Source organism: Equus quagga, chromosome 1, assembly GCF_021613505.1.
Source record: "Equus quagga isolate Etosha38 chromosome 1, UCLA_HA_Equagga_1.0, whole genome shotgun sequence".
Lineage (NCBI taxonomy): Eukaryota > Metazoa > Chordata > Mammalia > Perissodactyla > Equidae > Equus > Equus quagga.
In genome coordinates, this window is record NC_060267.1 from 105,315,868 (window position 1) to 105,333,282 (window position 17,415).

At 57.9% G+C, this 17,415-nt stretch overlaps 1 protein-coding gene across 10 annotated transcripts in view; it reads left to right on the plus strand.

Moving 5' to 3' along the window:
- ATP2B2 (ATPase plasma membrane Ca2+ transporting 2) overlaps positions 1 to 17,415 on the plus strand; it is a 355,046-nt gene that overhangs the window by 162,863 nt on the left and 174,768 nt on the right. The window contains exon 1 of one of the 10 annotated variants that reach the window (XM_046675076.1): positions 5,117 to 5,181. The exons of the other annotated variants lie outside the window; for them this stretch is intronic. The gene's annotated coding sequence lies outside the window, so the exon portion shown is untranslated. Of the gene's footprint in view, positions 1 to 5,116; positions 5,182 to 17,415 lie in introns of those variants that run through there. 10 annotated transcript variants of the gene reach the window in all.

Here is a 17,415-nt window from a genome sequence, read left to right on the forward strand (position 1 = left end):
TTTCCCAGTCTGGGGTCAAGGCCCCTTGCTCATCCAGCGAGCATGCCACAGCACCCCTTTGGGCCAGGCCTGGCTGGACCGGAGCTCTGGGTGGGGACAGGCCCTCCAGGAGCCATGGAGACCACTGTCCTCCCCAGAGCCTCGGGCTCCCCAGTGGCCAAAGCAGAAGGGCCTCCCGGAGCCCGACCCCCCTGCCACCGCCAAGATGAGCCAAGACAGGCTGAGTAGAGAAACGTCACCTCCTTGATAAGGGAGTGGAGCGAGCCCCCACCTTCTTTGCCAGTAGGAGCTTCCAGAGAGAAGGTGAACCGAGAGAGCGGTTAATGGAGTCAGAGAACATTCAGGGGAAACATTTCACTCCCAGTCTGTGCCAGAACAACGCCCAAAACGTCCCAGTGGAAATCCCTTTTAAGTGAAAGTTACAAGCATCCTCCCTTATAAATAAATTCGACTGGCAGAATTTCCACGTTGGAGCGCCATCTGAGGCTGCCCTAACTAACGCTCATTTACAAAGCAGCCCGTCCTGCCTCCAGTGCGGACGGCGATTCCCATCTGAGGCCTGTGCTGGCAGCGGGGACAACGCACGGGAACATGCTTTGTAAGGGTGAGAACCTGCACCAACGAGGGCCTTAAAAGTCCTTGAGGATTCTTAAGCGTCTTATCCTTTTTCCATCCTGTTTTCCTCAATGAGAGAAGGGAGTAAAACGTGGGCCCTCCCCCTGAGCAGACTTCCCCAGAGTCCGAAATACGGGGGACGGAGCAAAGAGGTTGGGGGACACGCCCAGCCCTTCGGTGAGGCCTCGTTCCCCGGGGAGGGTGCTCTGTGCAGGCTCTGTCTGGGGAGGCGGCCAGACACCCTGACTGCGCGGCTCACCTCTGCCAGTTCAGGTCCTGCCCGTGCAGCCCTGGGCAAGTTGTGTAGACACTCTCCCACCTCGATTTTATGTTCCATAAAATGGGAGTAAGAGGCCCTCCCTTTTGAGGATGTTGGAAGGACTAAGAGGAGTTAAAAATCCAAGGTATCCAGCAGGGGGCCTGATATCACCGGCTGCTCAGTGGGTCTCTGTTCTCCTGGTGGTCCCCGGTGGGGACAGCTGCCTCAGATTGTGGGGACCCCGGGCCTCTTTCTGCTGGGACCGTGTCAGACTCTCTCACCTGCACGGCTGGGAACAGTCGGCTCGCCATCTGCATTGGTTTGCTGGGGCTGCCCTAACAGAGCACCCCGACAGGGTGGCTTAAAGGAACAGAGCCTTGTTGTCACACAGCCCTGGAGGCTGAAGTCCAACGTCCAGGTGTCGGCAGGGCAGGCTCCTTCCGAGTACCGTGAGGGAAGACTGTCCCACACCCCTCTCCTTCTGCTGGTGGTTTGCTGGTGATCTTTGGCACTCCTGGGTGTGCGTGCATTTCCCTGATCCCCCACCTTCACCTCATCTTTGCTGTGTGTGTGTGCCCAAATTGCCCCTTTTTATAAGAAAAGCAGCCGTGTTGGATCAGAGCCCACCCTAATGACCTCATCTTAATTTGCTTGCCTCTGCGAAGACCCTATTTCTTTGGAAGGTCACATTCACAGGTACTGGGGGTTAGGACTCTAAAGTACCTTTTGGTGGGGTGCCCCCACCCCAGTTCAATCCGTAACACCGTCATCATGGTTTGAGATGGACTCTGAATGGGCCACCAGCTCATTCATGACATTTCTCAAATAGGCTCAAATATATTTTACATCATTTTGCAAAAGGGCAATGTCCTTCTCAAAATCACTGACTCCTTAGCTCCCAGGAGATTCCCGCATAGGCCTCGGCCTTCGCAAACTCAGTCTGGGGCTCTCGGGCCATTACCTACCTGAGGAGCAAGTGGGTTTGAACCCAAGCTCTTTGTCAACCTGGCTGCACGCTGGACTCCGGGAGCACAGGGAGTGCAGGGGACCCTGAGCCGGTCACCCCCACGGCGTCCGTGGCTTGTCTGGGGTCCCTGGAGAGGTGAAGGGTAGGCGGTAGACCCCCCTTCTTTCGAGATCCCTATTCTTAAAATAAGCTTCCTTACCCCACATATTGGAGGGTCCCACATCACTCGAGCTAAGAGCCATCGATCTGTATTTCCAAGGCTGCCATGACCCCTGAAGACACTGTGCTGTGAACTGGGCAGAGTGACCAGACTAGACGTGCACGTGCCTGGGTGCTGGGTTCAAATCCCAGCGCTGCCAGTCTGGGCTGTGCGGCCCTGGGTGAATCTTGCTGCTTCTCCAGTCTCCGTCTCCCCATTTGCAAAGCAGAGATGGTTCCTACATTGTGAGTGAGGGATGTCTATAAAGGGCCTCACAGGGTGCTGGGCACCTGGCTGGCAGCCTCCATCTTCTCTCTCTGGGCCTCGGTTTCATTCACTGCAAGCGAGGCTGGTGGACCAGATGGGTCCTGGCCAGCTCTGTCTGGCTTTAGGAGTGGCCTCCAGAAAGGCCAGTCCAGTCCAGTCTGGCCGGGCAGAGGAAACCTCCCATGCTCGCAGGCCCGCTCTGCTGGGAGCTGTTGTGTGACCTGGGGCGACTGCTCCCCGCTCTCTGTAGGTGCAGTGGCTCCGGGTGACTGTGGCGAGGCATCTGGAGCCTCTGACCTAGTGTGGCCGTCCGGGGGCCTGAGTTTGTGCCCCCGCCCCCCAGTGCCATAAATTCCCGTATCCCCATCCTCTTCCTGCTCCTCATTTTGCCCATTTTGGAGGCTCTGAGTTCCAGCTTGGGGTGGCAGAGCTGGGAGCCAAGGCTGCCAAGTCGGACAGCCCCTTCCCATCCCTGGAGCGCTGGGGGCAACGGCGTCTTCGCAGGGACCCCCAGCCCCTAGCACAGGCCGTGTCTCTAGGTGGCACCCATCCAATGTCTGTGGAGCTGGATATATTGCTGGACCACCTCACCCACACTGAGGTCCAGGAGGGTGCTCCACCCCCTCAGGGGCGGGAGGCGGTGGGCGTACACGGCCCAGGAACATTCGTGTTTTCAGAGAGGAGCTGCAGCAGAAGGAAGTGCTTACCTGAAACCACTGGGGCACTAAGGGTGGCCTCGCAGCCACCCGTGGGCGGGAGGGCTGGAGGCTGCATTCAAATCTACCTTCCTCTGCGCCGCTTGTCACAGACTAAGGTCTGCCTCAAGCCTTGAGATGGTGCTGGGGGTGCCTTTCCACTGTCTCTGGGGAACTCTGCTCATCCCTCTGCACCAAGGGGAGGATGAAACAAGGAAATGTGTAGGAGTGGAGGGGCGCATGGCGTGGTGGAGACAGCCCGAACTTTGGGCTCAAATCTGGCCCAGCTGGGTGACTTTGGGTGAGTGACCTCCCCTCTCTGGTCCTCGGTTGGCCAGCAAACAGGTCACAGAGTGGTCATGAGGGTGGAAGCGCTCCTGGAGGGCTGGGTGACTCGTACTTGAGACACAGTTTTAACCACACGAGTTATCTGATTTCTTAAGCTAGAGAATGGAACGCACTGCTCAGGTTTCGCCTCCCCAGGACCCATCCCCAGTGTGACTTCCACCCCATGAAAGTTGGTCCCTCCATCCTCTCTGTCCCGGCAGCCCTTCAGGTACGCCTCTGTGGAATGTATCGTCTTGTGTCTTATTTGGTTGTTTAGTTACATCTCTCCCACTAGACTCTAAACTCCCCAGGAGCAGTGGGGCAGTGCAAAGAGTTTTCTTGGGCCTTAGACTCAAATAGGTCTGACTATCATGCCCCATTTCCTCCCACCTGTGTGACCTGGAGGAAGTGACCTACCCTCTCTGAGCACGTGGATGCTCATCAGTGTCTTCGTGATCCTCTCACGCTCATGGGTACAGAGTCCAAGTCTTGCTCTGGATCCCTAGTCCCTGACACACAGCAGGTGCTCAGCACTGTTGAGAAAGGAAGTACAAGGAGGCCGTTGAGGGGCGTAGTTACGAAGTGAGGGAGTCTCGCCACATTGAAGCCAGGAGCAGAGACGAACGGTCAGGAAGCTATGATCGATGCCCAGGCTTGACACACGCATCCCTGGGGGCTGCGTCGTGGGGGGCGGCAGAGGCAAAGGCCGGGCAGAGCCCCCCGTCCACCCAGCGCCCGCCTCCCGGAACCGCCAGGCTGGGGTCCCCGCCCTGGCTCTGACCGGAAGGGGGCTTTTCATCCGGTCCCTGTGCGACTTAAACCGTATTTCAAAAAACCAAAGGCTGGGGAGTGGAGGCAGGCACTCGCTCACTAAATAATATGTTTGTGGCACAGATGTTCTACGATTTGTCAGATAGGAGCCGTCATGACGAGCAAAATATCAATTCACGTAAAGGTGAAAAAAAACAGTCGGGGTGAGTTCCTCACACCTGAAATGTTTCAGATAAAGCAAACACAGGATTCTGGGAGCTGGGAGGCTCCCGTGAAGGGTTCCCTCTCCGCGGATGTTGGAGAAGGGACGCTGTGCTCTGCTTGACAGGACACAGCGCGTTTCCTTACTGTTCTCTGTAAACGGAGAGAAGGGGGTGGGCTCGTTATGAGAGGGAACAGCAAGGAGTGTCATGGGGCCAAGACACAGGCCGGGTGGGAGACTCTCGCCTTTTTTCCCCTTCAGTCCAGAGCGGCTTCCTGGAGGAGGTGAGATTGGGCTGCCTGGCCCAGGTCCTCCTCCTCTCGCAGCCTGGCCTCTCCCCGACATCCACACTCACATGACCCGTTTCATTGGAAGCCTCCGTTCCTGGGTCCAGCCTGATGTACGCATGGTGGCTGCCCTTTCCTCGTGTCCCCAGGGCCACTCTGCACCAGCCAGGCGTACAGGGAGTCCTCAGAACAAGAGCACTTCCAGGTAGCCAGGCCTGGAGCCAGGGCGCCGCTGATAGGATCCGAAGCCTCCAGCGCTGGGGCCCAGGAGGAAGCCGGGCAGAGCCATGCCCGCCCCCCACGCTGCTTTTGGCACAGGCTGCCGTTTTGCCCAGCACGTGGCACTGCCGAGGCCAGCCCATGGCCCCTGGTGGCCAGCCGTGCTCCCCCGCCCCTCCCCACCAGCCTCCCGCCTCGCTGATCCCGAGGCCAGAAAGGGCGGCAGCCCTGCTGGCAGCCAGACCAGGTGCCGCGGCCCCTCGCTGGGTGCAGAAGTCTGCAGTGGCTGTTGCTGCTGAAGCCGAGAGGTCAGAGCGAGGGTTTGTGTCTGTGGCCTGGGACACCGGGGGAATCGCCACCATCTCCAGCCCAGGTATGGGAGGGCGGGTCTGCCGGGCACTGCCCACGGCCCTGGACGGGCTGGGCCCCTGGGGAACTTGGGTCTCCAGTGCTGGGAAGCAGCTGGGTGTAAGAGGAGGGCTCTGCCAGCCTTGGAGTCCTGGGCTGGGAGGGAGGGTGGAGGATGAGGCCTGGGCCACATGAGCCCTTTGGAAACCGAGGTGGAGCCTGGCCTGGGGGGCTCTATGGGCCCCCTCCCCTCAGAGGGCTGCTCAAGTGTGCAGGTGTGGGCGCCCTGGAGCCAGATGGCCCGGGCTCAGATCCTGACACCTGTATGTGACTTTGCACGTGTACTCCGGTCTCTCTGTGCCTCCGTTTCCCACGCTGTAAACTGGGGCTGGTGACAACAGTACGTATTTCCCAACACTGTTGTGGGATCAGATGAGACGACAGATGCGGCCCCTCAGCACTGCTGAGTGCTGCATACCCCTGAGTGGCCTCACTGCTCCCTGGGACTCCCTGCACGTGGACCGGCCTCCAGAGGCCGCGAGGCCAGAGCTGGAAGGAAAGTTAGGAGACCCGCCAGGGGTCTCACAGGTGTAGCTGCAAAGGAGACGGCCTGGACTGGGGTTCGAGTCCTGTGTCTGCAGCCTTTCTTAGCTCGGAGCCTTAGACAAGTTCTTGACCCTCCGATGCCCGTGTTTTCCATGCATGGAGATCCTTACAGGCCCTGCGGCGTGGGGTACTTGTAAGGGTGAAACTGCACTGCGCACACACAGGGCTCGCCCCACACCTCATACTTAAGTTGGGAGCCACTATCAGCACCGCCACCATCATCGCTGCCATCGTCGCTACTGTTACTATTTATTCTTGTTCTTGTTGTTATTACTATCAGGAAAGGGAGGCTCAGAGATGGAAAGGGGCTTGCCAGTGGTCACATGGCGAGTCAGGGGGCAAGACAGGACCCAGCGCTGGCCTCCCAACCCCCAGTCCCCTCCCCACCTCCTTGGCCTCATTGGCCTTTGTCAACCCTCAGGACCTCCTGCCCAGAGCTTGGTTTCTCCTTAACAGAGGTCGCCCTAAAGTGTCTGAGAACCTGTCTCCCGCTGACCTCATTGCTTCTGGGCTCAGGTCTGGGGGAGCCTCACAGGGGATGCTGGCATCCCGCAGAGGCTGGGCCAGCAGCGAGCCATGTGGGAGGTTCCCTTCTCCCCAGGATTTCCACAGCCCGCCTCCAAAAGCCCTCCAGCTTCCCCCGGGGTCCTTGTCCAGGGGATCCCCTGGGGGGACAGGATGCAGCTTTTGATGGCGAGTGTCTGGGAACTGAAGAGCTCCTTGCACCCCAAGGGGCTCCTTACGAAGGGGGGGATTGGGGCCCCGGCTTCCACCAGAGTGTCCTTGGGCACTGGGGACAGGTCTCCGGGTCAGCCTCGTGGTCTCCTGGCTCTGCTGGCAGATGTGGGCCACTTCTGCAGGCATGGATGACTCCTCCATTTTCTGGTCGTCAGTTTGGGCCTTGGGACGAAGACATAAGAGGAGGTAGGGGAGGAAGAAGAGAGAGAGGACAGGGTTTGCTTTAAGGAGAAAGGAGAGCTGTGCACTTGTTTTAATGATATAAACATTACATGAGCAATAATAATAATTGTTCCCATTTATTGAACACTTACTATGCACCAGGCACTGTGCTAAGAACTTTATAGTATATATGTTATCTCAGTTAATCGTCACTACAGTCTTATCCAGTAGAAAATATCGTTACACCCATTTTACAAATGAGTAAACTGGAAGAGGCTTATATATATACCATGTGGTGGCTGCAGGTGCCAAGCAGATGATAGAAAAGAATGATAAACTCTGAGTGGAGTGTAATAGGGAGTGCTGGGGACTGTGGCAAGTTGGAGAGAGTCATTCAGTTGTTTTTTATTGGGGCTTGATATGCCTACAGTAAAGTGGGTGATGTGCCCTCGTCTTCAGGGTGCCACCGGATGATTTTCACATGTATTTGTACACCTGTAACCACCGCCCAGATCCAAGTGCAGACTACTTCTGGTACCCAGAAGCCTTCCTTCTGAGGCATTCAAATTTAACTTTAAAAAGTTCTGCAAAACTGTCACAGCCAAGAGGATCCAGAGGGGACATGTGACTAAATATAGTATGGTACCTGCGTGGGATCCTGGGACAGCAAAGGACATTAGATTAAAACTAAGGAAATTTGGATCAAGTATGGACTGTCATTAATATCCACATATCAATATTGACTCAAATTGTGAAGAATGTACCATCCTACTGTCGGCTGTCAGTAATCGGGGAAACTGCCAGTTTGCAGCCTCCAGTGGCCCAACACCCTCATTTTACAGATGGGGAAATTGAGGCCCAGAAAAGGGAGCCCCCTTGCACAGGATCTCATAGCAGATGGATGGCAGAGCCAGGAGCAGAGGCTGGTTAGTGCTGCAGCTGTGAAGCGTGGGGTCTGGGCCATGGGCGGCTGCCGGTCTCCCAGGATCTCCCAGGGCCTTGCTGGGGCCTCACCTGCAGGAAGCTGCTGGGGGCCACAGGCCTCCCTCTGCTGCTTCCTCCTGAGCTCTCCAGGGCCGTCAGCTGGAAACCAGTTCTCCCACTGGCCTCAGCTCCAGAGGGAGTGGTCATGGGCAGTTCCTGGTCTGGGAGCAGAATGCCACCTTCCCGCTCCACCCAACCTCGATGCCCCTTACAGCTGTCCTCCATGCCCAGCCCAGGGTCTGAGCTGAGTGTTGGATAGATGGGTGAGTGAAAAACAGAAGGAGGGAAGAAATGAATGGCAAGGGTGGGCGGCTGGGGGCGTGAGGGGGAGAGAAAGGTGCTGAGAGTACAGGCTCTGCAGCAGGTGGCCTCGGTCCAGCCCTGGCTCTGCCGCTTCCAGCCCCATGGCCTTGGCTAGGTCACTGGACCTCTCTGTGCCTCAATGTCCTCATCTTCAAATGGGGATACTGGCAGTACCTACACCCTACAGGGTTGTTAGGAGGGTTGAGGGAGTTGATCGACATATGCGGGAGGGAAGTAATCCATACAGGAGAGGAGGGAAGGAGAAATGGGGGAGGGGTGATCATCTGGATTTCATATTGGCTCATGGAAACTTGGACAAAACCACAAGACTGGCCACTTCCCAGAGAAGGCGGGTGGGTAGCTTCATACAGTGGTGAGAGCACAGATTCGGGAGTCAGGCTGCCAGGGTTCAAATCCCAAGACCGCCACTTCCTATCTGTGTGGCCTTGGGCAAGTGAGTTAACCTCTCTGTGCCTCAGTGTCCCTATCAATAAAATGTGTGTGATGACAGTGGTACTCACCTCACAAGGTTGTTATGAGAAGTAAGTAGTTGACTGGTATGTGTGTAGCACTCAGGACTGTTCCTGGTGTGTTTAAAACAACCCCTGGCATATACTGAGTGTTTGTGAAATAAATGGGAAAGGTTTTATAGCAGAAGCCCACCCTCTTGCCTGGAGGGGCCCTGGCTTTCGGGAGACAGCGAGGTCCAGGAGCTGCAAACTCACTTATCTCCTGGATGCAGGCGAGAACGCACCCTTGATGGAGTCAGATGGGGAGAGGGCTGACCTGGTGACCTGCTGCCCATCTCTCCGGCCTCCCCCACCTCCAGCCAACACCCGGTGGGCAGCACTTCCAATATTATACGAGAAGCCAGAAATCTGGATTCTTATGCACGATCTCCCAGTTTTTAAACATTGGCACTTAGTTCAATTTTTATTTTAAGCTCTAGCAAAACAAACAAATTTATTTTAAGCTGGCTGCTCTCCCGAGCGGTTGGTTTGCGGCTCCTGCCCCAGTCTGGTCCTGCCAGTTTGCTTTCTTTTATTTTTCTCCTGCAATTTAGAGAACAGGAAACTGAGGCCCAGAGAGAAATGCTTGGACCTGTTGGGTCTGTCTGCTTAGTGGAGCCGACGAGCATCCCTCGTTCCCCTCTCCTGGCTGCAGGTGACACGGGGGTCCCCGGGGAATCACCCAGACTTCCAGGTGGGAGAGGTTCCAGAGACAGGACCAGGCCGGGGTTCTTCCTATTTCCAGGAAACAGGATGTTTGTTAACCAGATGCACCATGCCTCAGGGGCACGGCTGAGTGTGAGGCAGGAGTGCCCCCACTCCCAAAAACAGAGCAGAGATTCCCAAGGGACCGAGCCCAGCGTCACTCCTGGCCTGGCCCAGCAGGTGGGGGCCGGGGTTCCCAGGGGCTCCTGAACCTCAGGCTGAGGGAGGCGGCTAGCCGTAAACTCTGAGGTCAAGGAAGTTGCTAAGTGAGAGCTTGAGGGGTTGAGGAGAGAAAGGAGATGTTCTGGAGAGAAGTTCCGGAGGGGTCTTTTGGGGGCAGAGGGTTACTTTACAGGCTTGTCTTACTCTGAACTTGAGTTGTTTTTTCTTTTCTGTTGAAAAACTGGCCTTTGGTTCCCACTTACCTAACGTGTCTGCACGTCTCTTTCCTCCTCTGTGAACTGGGGAGAGAAATTGTCCCTTGTAATGAAGGTGAAATGCGACCACACGTGCCGAGGAGTAGACAGCACCAATGGGCACAGTAGCTATCCGCAGCGACCTGCCTGCTGTTGGCACAGTGGGGGCTTGAGAAGTTTCCCCCTTGGCCTTCCTTTTCCCTGACCATCCACACGTCTGGGATTTTCTTTGTCTGGAGAGTCAGCTGCGGGGCGCCTCTCGTGGGTCAGGTTCTGTGCTGGACCCTTCCACCCGTTTTCCTTTCCTTACCCACCCCCCACATCCCCCCCCTCCCCCCCCCTCCCCCCCCCCCCCCCCCCCCTGCCCTGAGCAGCCCTGAGAAGCCAGCACCATCATCATCTGAGGCTCTGGGAGGGAGCGTGACTTCTCCAAGGTCACCACAGGGGGGAATGTGACCTTGAGCAAGCCCCATGACCTTCCTGAGTCTCTAGCCGCCTCATCTGTAGAAGGAGGGTCGGGACAGCCAGCCCAGGGCTGCCGTTTGGGTCTGTGAGGTAATAACTTGGAAAGTGTGCTGCCGGCTGTAAATCCCAGCCAAACGGGCAGCGTCGACATGGGTCCTGCAGAGGCCTGCCCCCAGTCGGGGTTCAGCGCATTTTGGCAGCAAAAGCTACGGAGGAAAGTTATCTCAAGTGTCTTTTCCTTGGGTGGTTTCCAAAATGCATCTCCTCCAGCTAATGAGTGCGGAGCTGGCTTCAGCAGAGGCTGTGCTCCAAGCAGGGGACACCCCGTGGAAGGAGCCGGGAGGTGGGAAGGGCTGGGCACGGTGGCCATAGGGGAGACAGGATCACAGGGCATGCCTCAGGCCATGAAGTGAGACAGGCGTGAGATCAAATCCTGCCTCTTCCGCTTACCGGCTGGACCACCTCGGGCCAGCTACTTAACCTCTCTGAACCTCACAGAGAGGACTGTTGTGATAAGGGGATGAGCACAGCAGCTGAGGCGCAGCAAAGCCTGGGGGTCCACAAACATCCAGTGAGCCCAGAGCCAAGCCCAAGGCAGGGGATGCAGACCTTGCAGGGATGGGAACCAGGACACAGACTGGTCCAGGGGCCAGCCCAGGGGAGGAGGGTCAGCTGCTGAACCCGGGAGGGAGGACAGATCAAGTAGGACTTAGCGGACGCGTCCACGGCTCCCCCAGCGGCTGGAGGGCAGGCACAGTGTGCGTCTCCTCTCGGTGGCCTGGCTCCCAACAGGTGCTCAGCACACATTTAACTACTGAGGCTCACATTCCCTTTCGTCTCTGCCCCACGGGCCCCCCCTTCACCGTCCTTGTCTTTCCATCTCCAACCCCGCCGCCTCACCTCTGTGAAATGTCGGGGAACCCAGGCTCTGGGATCTGACAGACTTGAGTTCGAATCCAAACTCTGCCTCTTCTGGCTGGGTGGGCTTGGGCAAGTCACCTCCCCTCTCTGACCCTCAGTGTCCTCTTCCGTCCGGGGGCTAAGTCTGCCTCCGCAGCAGAGTTATTGTCGGAAGCAGAGATGCTGTATGTGAAAGCACCTGCCGTGGTCCCTGCCGTGGTCCCTGCCGTGTCGCAGGCGTTCTGACAGTGGCAGCAGCAAAGGCTGTAGTTCCGACAAGTGTGGCCCACGGCCACCTCCGGCTTCTCCACGGCACACAGACTAGACTCCCTGCGGTGTTTGCGCTCTGTCCTTGTAGCTCAGCTGAGACAATACAAGCCCCTGGGCTGTGAAGAGTGACGTGTCAGCCCTGTCCCACAGTCTCTTTATACAGTTCCCACCCTGCTCCATGCTGGCTGGACATGGCGGGCTTAACAACGTCCAGAGGACACCTCAAAAATGAGCATCAACGGGGAAATCACCAGGTTTCAAGGAACTAACTGCCCTCGGGGCTAGAACACCCGTCTGTAGTCGCTGACACCGCCCCCTGGCTGGGGCTTTCTTCGTGTCTGTGAAAGTTCTCAGGTTGGAGGTTCATCAGTGAAGGGCTTCTGGTCCTGAGTCCCACGTCTTCTTCTCGAGGATGAATAAACGGCACCATCGCTCAACTGACTATTTATGGGTCTTTCTCTGGTGCCTCCTGGTTTTCGGGCTAAGTTCCTGAAAGTGGGGCTGGCTCTGCGTCCCTGTGAGGACGTGTGGGGGCAGGAAACCTGCACAGGTGAGGCCTGTGAGTTCTGGGGCCCATCGAGGGGCCGCCTGCCCGTGGTGGGGGTTATGCCCTTGAGGTCTGTAGCTGGCGAGGGTCTCAGGCCACAGCTGTGTCTGGCTCACATCCACTTGCCCTACGTGCAGCGCAGACGCTGTTCTGGGAGCCTGCTCTTCAGGACTGGGGACAGGTTTTGCCCCATTCTTAGCTGGGGAGACCCTGCTTTAAGGGCCAGCACTGTCAGAGGGTCCCCACAGCCATCTGCAAGGCGCTTGGAGAGTTTCTCTGCAGCAATGCAGCCTCAAGGCCACCCTATGAGTTGTGGTCACGCGCTGCCTGCGGAAGTCGCTTAGTTTGGCCCACTACAAATCAGAAGGTAAAGGCACGATCTCCGAGCCCGCTCTCGGCCTCTCCAGCCCCCATCTTTTTCTCTGCGCTCATATAGGATTTCTCTCCAACCCCCCTCCGTGGGCAGCAAGAGGTTCACCCAGCCTCCATACCTGGCAAGAGCGGGAGTCTGCGCTTAATCCAGCCCCACGCACCCACCCACCCCTCACCGCCGGCTCCCGTGTGGCTCCCACACCTGCCGCTCCCTCGGGGCCCCTGAGCTAATTACAGGCTTCCCTAAGTCATTGCAAGGAAAAGCTAATTAAATCGGGGTCGGCCATCCATTTTCTGGCTGAGGACGAGCAGCCCGACACCTGTTTTCCGCTGCAGCATCCTGGAACCACAGCTCGGAGCCTCGTTCGTGCTTGAGGACAGGGTTTTCCATCTTAGGGCTGATTTTAGGAAGAGCAGCCAGACGGGACAGGGGGACCGTGTGGGATCAGATTGGGGGCCAGAAAGACTGGGGTACAGCCAGGCCTGTGCAGCTCGAGAAAGGAGGGTGAGGAGACAAAGCAGGGGGCGGGTGCTCCTTCGAGACCCCACCGTGCCGACGCCCCCACATCCTCCACCAGCAGTCGTGTGACGTGAGCAAAACTCCAGCCTTCGGTCGCAGGCCTGCCCCTCCTGTGTGAGTGCCCTCGGCAGGGGTCTCTGCCTCTCTGGGCCTCAGTTTCCTCATCTGGTGATGATAGTGCCTTCCTCGCAGAGTTGCTGAGAATTAAATGAGATAACATATAAAGCAGCCAGCGTGGAGCAAGTGCCGGACCGAGTTTGTTGAATGAACAAGTGACTGCAAAGAGCCTGGCCCAGTGCTTTGTGCAGAGTACACGGCAAATGGTGTCGGTTCTCTTGTCCCTCTAGGAGTCCCCGAATGTAGCCGTGCACATTCACGGGACAGGGTGGCTGCGTCCCTAAAGGCTTTACATGAATATGTCTATTCCACGTCTTCCCCTTTGAGATGCGAGGGCCAGAGAGGTCAGAGATGGGTGGGGGGCGGGGGGAGCCAAGGGTTCCCCGCCACGGCCTGCTCTTCCTCTCTCTGTGCCTCAGCATTCCCCTCGGTAAAGAGGGGCGCCTTGATGCAAGTCCCACTGTGACTCTCGGCCCCTCCCTGCTCTGTTCCCTCATTAGCCGAGTCCTCTCTGACTTCCTCGAAGGGGCTGATGCCCGAGACCAGCGCATGGCCTTCAGTATTCGCTCCCACCCCAGCCACTTGATTGCAGACAGCAGATGACATGCTCAGCTGACTACGGAGACCCCAAAGGCAGGGACCAAATGGGGGTGGATCCACTGAGTGGCTGAGGACCCACTCTGCGCCAAGTTCAGCTCAGTGCTTGGTATGTAGATTCTGGAGTCTGGTTTGAATCCCAGCTGGCTGTGTGACCTTGGGCAAGTTACCTAACTTTTCTGTGCCTCACTTTCTTCCTCTGCAAAATGGCCTGATAACAATAGTACATCCTTCATAAAATTGTTGTAAGGATTAAATGAGTTTGTGTGCCAAGTGCTTAGATCAGGGCCTGGCGCACAGCTGGGGCTCCCCAAGCGCTAGTCATGACTCGTGTTTCAGAACCAGGATCTCACGGACTCTCCGCAGCCCAGCATGGCCACACGCTGGCTCCCATTTTATGAACGGGGTTCAGGAGGAGAAGCCAGTGGCCGTGGTCACCGGGGTGAAGTCCCCTGCTCCACCCCCCTCTCTCAGAGGAGGACCGACAGCGCCTGTGGGGACAAGTGGGGCCGGGGCAGCGTGGGGCGGCGAAGGCAGGGCCAGGCCTCCCTCGGAGGTGCGGTGGAGTCGGGAGGTGGCTATAAATATGAGAGACGAGGGGCTTGCTAACTAGGCCAGGAATGTGTGCTAGTCATTGAGGTCAGAACGGCCGCAGCGGCTCTGGGCTGGGAAAGGAAGGTATCCAGGAGTGAGCTCCCCGGGCTCAGTTGAAGCCGGAGAGCAGTGCCGAGGAGGAGGGTGACGGACGGTGCTCAGCTGGGTCACTCTGGTGCCCCAGCCCTTGTCCTGGGGGCGGCAGCAGACCCCAGGAATGCCTCCCCTGCCTCTTGTAATCACGGAGAAATCCTTCTGTAACCCAGATCAGAGCAGCTCCCCAAAACCCACCCTTGGCCGAGGCCACAGCGGCGGTTCCCGCAGGGCAGACCCGGGCCCGTTCTGGGGTGGGAACAAGCACATCCTTTCTATTTTCATTCCTGTGCACTTATTTTAATGTGTTAGGAGAAAAATACTACTGGCAAAGCAAATCCATGATCTCGTGGCTCTGGGTGCTCAAGATAATACCAAGTAGGTGTGCAAGTGTTTTAAAAGGGAGCTGATTTAAGGAAGAATGTGAAGGATATGCAGCACGCGTGGGACTGGCAAACAGCGTGCGTGAGGTCTGGGGCTCCCGGCCCACAGGCGAAATACTGGCCTCCTTGCCGCGGGGCTCCGGTCGCCTTCCGCGACTCCCACCACCCCCCCTGCAGCCAGCCATTCCCCAAATATCCCGGGCACTTGGCACCTCCTGCCTCCACTCTGGCTGTGCCCACACCTGGGTCGCCTTCCCCTCCCCGCTTCGACGGGCAGGGAACGGGTGCAGTGAGCTCCCCACTGGAGCCTCCACAGGCCCGATGGAGGCCTCCTCCTCCGGGCTGCCCCGGGCCCTCATCCACCCACCGCCACTCCCTGCACTATGTGAGCCTCTCCACACTGCGACCATCACTCCCTCCGAGATGGGAAAAGCAAGCCCTGGGTGTGTCTGCCCTCCCACCTGCTGTGCCCGGCTTGGTCCCTGGTGCCCAGCACGCGTCCGGGAGGCAGACACTGCTGGAGGCCGCCATCGCCGCCAGTACAAGACGGCCCGGGTGCAGCCTCACCCTCGGGCTCCATCCCTTCCTCGCCTGTCAGATGGGCACGGTGTTTCCTTCCCCAGGGGTGGTGTGTGGAGTCAGTGGGTTCACTCCACCTAAGGTCTCCTTAGCCCAGCGCCGGGCGTGGCGTCAGCACACAGATGTTGGCTCTGATTATTCGCATTGTCAGCGTGATTGTCATTATCAGGGACCACGGGCGTTCGTCCGCAGTGGTGCACAGTGGAGGAGATGGAAATGAGAAAAGAGCATCTTTGCATTTAGGACGGGCGGGAAGTTCTCCGTGCCTACTTACTCTGCTCCTCTCCTTTTGAATATGGGGAAACTGAGGCCCACACTCACGGAGCCAAGGCCAGAATCCCACCCTTCAATCTGTGGTTGTCCCACCACCACCTCCCTCCCCGGGCTGGGGAAGAGGACTCCCAAGCTCCTCTCCTCCCCTCCCCTCCTCCGCGTGGCCAGCGAGACCTGGGGAGGAGTCCCAGAATCTCAGCGCCACGGGGCGGGGCGGGCGGGCGCCCATCTGGCTAGGCAGTGACTGGAAAGCCGCCCTCTTTGCAGGTCGCTCCGAGAGGCAAGAGCAGCCGTGACCTTTGTTGTTACCGTAGCCCAGCTGACGAGGAATGATAGAAACCTGTACGGGAGCCGGCTATAAATAACGTGCCCGGGGCTGTGGCTTTGTTTTTAAAAGCACATCTAAAAATCATAGATCTAAACAAGCCTTGCCCTTTCGAGTAGAACCACAGCGTTCGCACGGCGCTCTGCAGTCTGCGAACCAACTCACTGATGCTATTGCTGGGATCGCCGCGCCGTTCCCTGGGGGGCACTTGTGTTGTCCCCATCCTGCAGATGAGGAAATAAGGACTGAGATGGGCCAGTAAAGCCACTGGCCTGGTGCCGACCCTTGACGAGAGCCCGATATATGTCACTGTCCTTGTTGTGGAGTCTCTGAGAGGCCAAGTAGCTTGTCCGGTGCCACACAGGGAGGAAGGACCAGGAACCCCTTGGGGCCATCTGTCTCCAAGTGCGACAGTCCGCTGGCTGCCTGCAGGCCTAACAGGGCCGGAGAAGAGGTGGATGTGGGAAGATCAGAGGAGGGGGTGTTGGTGCTGTGGAACCTTCCGGATGCGAGTTTGAGCGAGAAGGTGGTGGCTGGGGTGCTGGGGGCTGCCGGGAGGAGGACTGGCAAGGGCGCGGCCACGGGAGAGGCACTGGGGCAGAGAGAGAGAGAGAGGATAAGTGCCCAACGCTTTCTAGGGCAGCGCCACACCTGGGTCACCTCATCTGACACTGAAATCCCATTGGACAGGGCGGTGATCCTCAGCTGGCCCCGTGGTTGGGGTGGTGGGAGGGGTAGAGAGGAACCCCGAGAGCTGGTTACGGTGCTGGGATGGGCGAGGGCAGCGGGGCAGGTGGAGGGAAAGCCGGGGTGGGGTCCCGAGACACGTGAGGCGGTGCATCCAGGCCGCAGGGTGACGTCCTGCCCCAGGCTCCGTGGTGTGCGGGTGAGCGTTTACTGACGGCTCTGCGGGAGGGGCTGCCCTGCCTTGGAGGGTTTACCGGTTTCCGGGCTGTGCGTGCTCCCACCCAGGCAGGCTGAGATCGCCAGGACACAGTTAGCTCTCACGAGCCAGTACGAGCTGCCCTGGAACGTCACTGGGCAAGACTGCCACCACACAAGCCAGCCAGGAGAGGATATTTGTGTCCTGCTCGCTTCAGGCAAGACAGGAGGGGCTTGTGGGTCATTTTAAGCTACTGCTAATTGTGCACGTAACACAGGAAAGGCAGAATATTTTCCACGCTGTATCTCAGTTAATTCCCAGCATAATCCTCTGAGGTAGACATTAGCTCTATCTTACGAAGAAACGGAGGCTCAGAGAGGGGAAGTGACTTGCCCAAGGTCACACAGCCAGTGAGTGGTGGAGCCTGGATTTGAACCCAGATGTGGGTGAGTTCAGAGCCCACGCCCCAGCCATACAGCACCTGGCCCCCAGCCAGGGTGGTTCTGGGACCTGAGGTGGGGTGGGGTTTTCAGGTGATTCATGGGTGGGTTCCTCTGTGCAGCTGGCAGCTGAGAGCCCAAGAGGAGATGGTGCCCACGCCGGGGGAGGTCGTGAGAGGTTGGGGACAGCCCCGACAGAGCAGGAGCACCACTTTGAGCCAATGATATCTTCAGATGCCGTCTCATTGTGTCTGAAACCAAAGACCAGATTTCCTACAACTTGAAAGTGCTGGCCGCTCATTCGTGCCTCCCAAACCTCTCGGAATCGCAGGTGTTATTCCCACTTCACAGATGGGGAAACTGAGGCTCAGACTGGCCACATGATCAGCTCAGGGCCACCCAAGCGTAAGCGGCAGAGCTGGGGTTCTTTGACCCCGGGGCCCCACTCTGCTCTGCTCTGCTGTGTGCCCCGGAAAGA